Source organism: Barbatula barbatula, assembly GCF_947034865.1.
Source record: "Barbatula barbatula genome assembly, chromosome: 20".
Lineage (NCBI taxonomy): Eukaryota > Metazoa > Chordata > Actinopteri > Cypriniformes > Nemacheilidae > Barbatula > Barbatula barbatula.
In genome coordinates, this window is record NC_136783.1 from 10,928,977 (window position 1) to 10,936,515 (window position 7,539).

Here is a 7,539-nt window from a genome sequence, read left to right on the forward strand (position 1 = left end):
GCCATTAGTAGAAAAGAACTCACACCAGCGACTGTACTGTATGTCATATGCTACTGTAAACCCAAATAGCTATATTGGTTGTTATATCAACATTAAATCAATTCTCTTTGCTTAATGTGAAGTTGCTTTGTTAGCTGTTAGCTTAATAAATCGTATTACTAAGTGGAATCTATGTTTGGATCGTTTAATTAAGTCTTAATAAATACTTTCTCTTAACAAACATTGCATTTAATAAAATGCATATGTTTCTTATTGGCACATGCATTGGAGCTAGTAAACACATTGACTGTGCAAGTAAAATCTCAATAGCCCTGCAAAGAAAAATCCTTACAATTTATTAAACTTTCAGCCAAACATGTTTTGGTTGATATCACCAGAGGGGAAGTGACTGGGCTTTATTTAACAAATGGCAGATTTCCAGTCGTTTCTCATTATGGAGGCCCCCGAGTCTCTGTGAGCAGTTGAACTGTGTCTCCACAGATCAGGACGGTCCCATTCTCCCTCTCCACAGCGCTGAGGATACATGCTCAGGGAACAGATTGTGGCCTGTGGGCCGCTGTCTTGTTCTCCTTCTCTCATTTTCTCTCTCTAGCACTAAGTGTAATTACGTCTGTGCCGTCCCATTGCCCCGGGAGGAGAGCGTGGTGCACGTGGCAGCCCTGAAGAACCCCCCCAGTGAGCCTCATTACACTATCACAACCTGACTCAGAGGACAGGTGTACAGATAAAGAAGGCATTAGTGGCCTCCACAGCCACGTGCTGTCCCAATGACTGCCCGCCACCTGTTTTTATATCAGGTTATTTACAGAAGGGTAAAGTTTTCCATAGCTGATGCAAGTGCAAAGCCCAGATGTGGAAAAACAAGTACGGGGAATGGTGAAATTTCACTTTAGAAAGTAAGTGCGATGTTAATTTATCAATTCTCCAAAGCTTCTTCTTTCCTGCAGGGTTGCAGGAGGGTTGAAGCTTACACTATTAAACTGTAATGTGAAAGGGCAATCGAGTTTTAAATTTTGTCCATTAGTGATTTGCTGTAAATTAAAAACATGTTGAAATGTTGAAAACTAACAAAAAAAATAACAATGTAAAATAGAACGTTGAATTGAATTGTAACACCAATTTGATTGTAATTAAAAAATTTAAGGCAGCACAAATAGTGTTATTATTAAACAGTACTCTGATAAATTGAAGGTGTCTCCTGTTTATTGTTAATATCAGAACTGTTCTTACATAACGCTTCTAAAACCAATATCCACCAAAAGTCTTACCCTTCTTCTCAAACATCTTTAGGAACTAAGCCAGATAACTTGAGAAATGCTGACTGCACTTTCCTAACTACTTTAACACTTATATCAACCTGCTAACCACAGTAAAAGATCTGTCTGTCTGTCTGTCTCAGATGTGTTCAGACGTCTGTAGTTTCCTAAATCCTTAATCCATCACTAACTTTGACAATACGGGAAATGAACTACGTGCTCTCAATTATCTCTGCGTTTATAAATGAACAGTGACACAAAGCACATTAATCCATGAGCAATTCATTGAAAAGTTTTAAGTGATGCCATTAAGACAGGAAGTCTCATATTCTGGAACGTATCGACATAATTGTTCGGCAAAACATGACTGGTGAATAATGGCTCCTGCTTTAAGAGATTAGTTTTGATCGCCCCCCCTCTCTCTCTCTCTCTCGCTCTCTTTTACTACCTACAACTCTCGTCTGTAGGTGAGGATGAATGTGATGCTCATTTAGAAGATGAGGCAGCATTAAATTGGATTTTTTGGTGGAGGAGGCAGGACTCAATGAATTGTCCAGAGTTTCTCATTTATTACCATTTAAATGGAGGAATCGTTTCTGAAATTATTTCAGCTTCCGTTAATGAGTTTTTAGTTGCCAATATGAAATGAGATGGAACCCTAATGTGCACAGAGCAGAATTGGTCTTAATTTAATCAAAGACCACTCCGCATTTAGGAATAGCCACACTAGCTTTGGAAATTGAACTCATTTTGTTTCATTTTTATTTTTTACAGGCTTTGGGCTCTCCTACAACCTTCAGTCCTGTGTATTAATGGGCAGGATTTTGGTGCCAGCAGACCCCCAGCACATGGACCATCAATGGCAGAAAGTACGGTTCTAATCATGCTCTAGCTGTTGCGAAAGAGCATGTGCAGAAATCCACGGTAACGTTCATATTTTCAAGATAATTTTCGAGATCACAGTGTTAAAATCACTCGCGATTTCACATCAGAAAAAGAGGCCTACACACTTTTTTTATCTTGGATCACCTGGCATAAATGGTAAAGATTTTTTAATAAGCATAATGAGGAGAGTTTAGGATTGATTTTTCATTTTCCATCTCTTCATCCTAAACACCGAACCTATAATTATACCTTCTGCTTTGATTTCAAATTGATATTTAATAAACTATATAGCCCATAACAAGTCCCTAAAGTTAACAGCGATTCATGAAACGTGACGTTTCAGATTGCATTATCAATATCAACTGCTTTCTCCAGTTGCTCAGTCTAGAAAAAAAACTAATTTCAAGCCGTTTTATGGCCAACATCAGGGCCTTTGCCCTCTTTCTATTCCGTGTGCCACATAAACCAAGCACTGACACATGAATGAGCGGAGTTCACATCCATTCTGTTACCCTTGCCAAGTTGACCATGTATGCCAGACCTGCAACTGATGTATTGGCCTGAACCAAATGGATTCTGACTTGAATGCCCTGTTTGTTTTGTCCACCTAGACATGAGGTAGGCCTTGGATTTCATTCAACACAGTTTGTGTGAACCAAGTCAAGCCTTTGTGGTTCTTTAGTGCAGTTGGACTGGTGACCATTGCCGAATGCTGCCAGTTGTACACGATTCTATTAAATAATATTTGTATTGTTTCAAATGTACAGCTATAAACTAACTGTTCTGTTTATAAAAAAGGTGTTAGATCAAGAAGCAGCAATATTCAGCTTCCCTCATCTGACTTCTTCTTTGTCAACTAAATATCCACTGACTCGCCAACGGCTTGTGCCGGGTGTAACGGGATAATGACATTAACCATGGCCGTAGGGTTCTTTTCTTATGTCTCCCTCAAAGGAAAAGGTCAGACTGGAGGCATGCAAAGTAGTTGGAACAGACCAAAACAAACAAAATCAGAGCAGAGCCAAAGAATCATTTTCATTCTGGGGTTCGCTTGCCTAATGTGAGTATACGCAGAGGAAACGCAGCAAAGGGCCTTTCCAGGGTGTCATTATTGTAACACATTCCAGCAGAATTGGATTATGGTCGTCGAGCAAGATTGCGAGAGTGCTACTTGGTGAGCTCGGGGAGGGAAAGAAAGGCAGTAATTGGTCACGGTTATTTACTGCTGTGAATCGAGTCGCCCCGCTTTGAGTTGCGGTGTACGCCCGCTTGAGGATTTGGCTCTATGCACAAATTACGGAACGTTTTCCAAGACTAAGTTGCTGGAGGCGTAATGAAGTCTCCTTTCGCCTCACACTCGCACGCTTTACTATCGTCCCTATCGGCCGTCGATAAACACCAGCCAATAGACTCGAAGAGCGCTGATCAGGGGCTTTACACGTGTTAATATTATGCTTTTTTCTTTTCATCCGGATTTGTTTATATGGAAAGTCAACTTTTCAGCCTCAACTTTTTCATAAAACTGTTTTTTAAATGACAAGATTTAAGGACTTTGCTTTAAAAAAATCCTTCATCCTTAAGTCAAAGACAAGAGAGCTAGGTGAAGAAACATTCACTGAAAGCAATGTCTTTCCTATATTTGCTCCCTGCAGATCACAAAAAATATGACAAAATTAGGGTTGGGATTGAATGTTTGTGTATGTGTATGTTCCAGGGAATGTGTCTCTTGCAGAGGGGACTTCCTATTGGTCTGTTTGCCTCAGATGTTGTGTGTGGTCTCTTTAAATGCGCTGTGTGATGAGATGCATACAGCATTACCTGTTTTCACTGAACACCAAATTCAACAAGACTTGAACCATGTGTCTCTTCGTATTTTGGAAAATGTTTGGATATGCGTATGGGAGGAATGAAGGACACGCACACACACCGCACGTACACGCAATCGGATCTGCGTTCAAAGCAATTTTAGACATTTTCCAGATATCAAACACAAACAATAGTGGATATCAACTGACAGACAAACTAAGCCTGACTCGCTCATTTGATAGACATAGGTTTTGTTTTCGGCAGCGAATGTGAACAGCCAGAACTGGGATGAAGACGTCTTTTCTTTGGACAGGATTCATCAAATCTATTCCTGTGTTTTCTCTTCTCAGCTTTTTAATGAGTTGGACTTTTCTGGGGTATGACCCCTTTCCGAGGCCCAGGTATAATAGAGTAAATAAGCATCTGCACATGGATATACACATGCGTACCAACGCAAACACACTTTAGGCTCTCTCCCATGAAGGTCGGAGTCATTACGTTCCCTCTTAACGTCCCAGCTCCTTGTTACGACCGGCCTTCAAATCCCACTGCCAAAACCTGCAGGTCAAACTAATGAGGAAGAAGAGAGGAAATTGCTGTAATTAGCCTTTTGCTTTTATGTGTTCTTAATGAATCTCAAATCAGCCCTTCACTCATTAAATGCTTTTACCTGTGAGATAATTAACCAATGAATACATTAGAAAACAAAACGAAAAAAATAGAGGTGACCACCAGATGGAGACTCATTACCGGCGCACCAATCAAGCATTGCCCTAATGAGGGCGCTGGTCATCGGCACACGCCCCTAAACGCTAAACGTGATCAATCAAACTCTGCCAGTCAGATGTTTGGTGTGATGCAGAGCGAAGGGCAAAGGGAACGCCCTTATCATCATCTTCACAGCTGAAGAACTCATTAGCTCACCATGTCTAATTTCTATGCTGATACATATTGATCTTTTATGCATTTCCGAAGTAAAACAGGAAATGGGAGTTTCCATTATATGGCATCAATCTAAATTTTTATATACTTTTTTACTCAGAAAGGAAAACTCACCTTTCTTATTCTTCTGCAGAACACAAAAGAATATACTTTGAAGAATGTTGGTAACCAAACAACATTGACCACCTTTGACTTCCATTGTATAGACACGAAACCACGAGACATTTCTCAATATATCTTCTTTTGTGTTTTGCAGAAGAAAGAAATATACAGGTTCGAAATGACGGGTGGGTGAATACATGATGACAGAATTAAAATTTTTTAACTGTTCCTTTAAGACTATGGAGGCGTTCACGGCACTGTTTTTCCACCTGATGAATGATACGTCAAATTTAAATGGATTTTAAAATTTCCTCACAGCTTGGGTGTGAAACTTCACCTAACACTTAATACACTTAACACTCCCACAAATAAGCCCGGAAGACCTGTTTGACAGCCACCGCAAGTAGTTGTGTTATTGTTTTTCCTCTTCACCATGAAGTGCTACTTTAACCGACAGATGAACAAGGTATGGACAAACCCAGGAAAAGGAGACAAAGAGAAGCTCTGATAGAAAAACCCAAAGATCAAAGGTCGAGATAACAACACACATACATTGACTGTGTCAAATAGATGGAAATCTGCATAGTGGAACATTAAAATGGCAAAACCACCTTCCTACTATATTAATGAACTATATTTTAACAGATATGTAAATTGTTTCCCAAAAAACTGCCTCTTTCACATTCGTGAGATTCAAAGAGCCCTTGTGCACAAACATGCCTAATTAATTTATTCGGTTTTGTTATGCAAGTCTGCCTTATTTTTGTATTTTTTCCACTTATTTGATTTTATTCTGTTGTTAAATTGGGGTTTTATTCGTAATTTAAATGCTGTTCATGCTAACTCACACATTCTAATGAAAGTTTTGTGCCCTAGAAATGCATAAAGCATGAAGTGTATTCAGATTAAACAAGATCTCTGGAAAATCCCGATTTTCAGCAATATTATTTTTAGACTAAGCAACAATTCTTTGGTCATTTTATTTTTTCTCAACTAAAAAACAAAAATGTAATATCTCAAACGTCTATGTCAGGAAAATGTCTAAAAATGTGACAATAATGAACCCAAGAATCCAAAAACAAACAAACAACTCTCAAGGACACAACATGGCGTCAATTCAGGATTTACTATGCAGCCATGACTGTTTGGAGCTTTCCTCTATTTTTCACGCCAATTAGAAAGCTGGGTAACAAGTTTTGAAATGTCATAGCTAAGGGCGTGACTGGCTAATGGAGCAAGTCCCGGATGTTCTAAACCAGTAGCTTGGAGCTGAACACTCTCTCTCTCCATCTTACACACACACTTTCTCACACATTCAGCAAATTGCCAAGCCAATAAATTAGGCAGGCCTTGTTCAAGGTCTGGGGACAAGGCAAAGGACGCAGGAGAAAGCCCTTGAGGTACACAGAGCCATGCGTGCTACTAAAGTGTGGTCGTCTCTGCTTGATTCCCGACCTCTCCACACTCTTTGTGTTTTTCTTCTTTTACGTCCCCCACCCGTAAAATCCCCATCCCCTGGTGCTTTGGTGTGTAAGTGTTGTCCTTCATGCTCTCGCTCTTAGAGACTTTTTCCTTTTTTGTGTGTGTGTTCAAAGGTTGTGGAATGACCCATTCCAGAACATTACTCCATACTATAAGAAGACTTGAGAATAGATCAACCATAAAATTTATGGCACTGATAACTCAAATTCATGTATATCCTTACAAGAAAGTGAATTTTATTAAATATAATTCTAATATATTATGACTTTATGTAGTTAATATATTAATGTCAATGGACTAGTAGTATATTTGTAAGTGTTCTATTTCAATACTTTGATACTAAATTTGGCTACTTTTTTATTTGGTAATGGTTTTTCTAATGGTGGCACGCATAGACGCAGCTGCTCTGAACTGTTTCGACTGGCGAAGTGTTTACATGGTGTGGTTGTTATGCATTCTCTTGCACATCTATTCTGCTGGGGCACTTCAGTACCGCCATACTGAACTCCTCAAACTCAACATCGGGGATGCATATTGGGGATGCAGCAGCGTGAGTGGTGGCAGAAGAGAGGCAAGCAGGGCGACGTGTTAGCTAGGCTTAAGGCTAACCTGTTTAAACCCCCGCTCCCTATCATCTTCCTCTCCAATGCCTGATCAATCCACAATAAGATGGACGAGATTCAACTGCGAATGATAACCCAGAGGAATGTAGCCAACTGTTGCAGCATGATCTTCACGGAAACCTGGCTTGATTACACTACCCCAGACGCGGCCATTGAGCTTGCCGGCCTTACCGCTCACCGAGCCGACAGAACATCATCATCATGCTGATTCGGGTAAGAAGATTGGCGGAGGCTTGTGTATTTTCATCAACAACTCTTGGTGCACAAATACCACTGTAGTTGAAAGGCTTTGTTGCCCTGACGTTGAGGTCATGCTGCTTCAATGTAGACCGTTTTATCTCCCGAGATAATTTTCTGCTGTGTTTATCTGTGCTGTGTATATCCCCCCAGATGCTAATGCTAAACTGACTCTAGTACAGTTGCACCACAGTATTAATAACAGA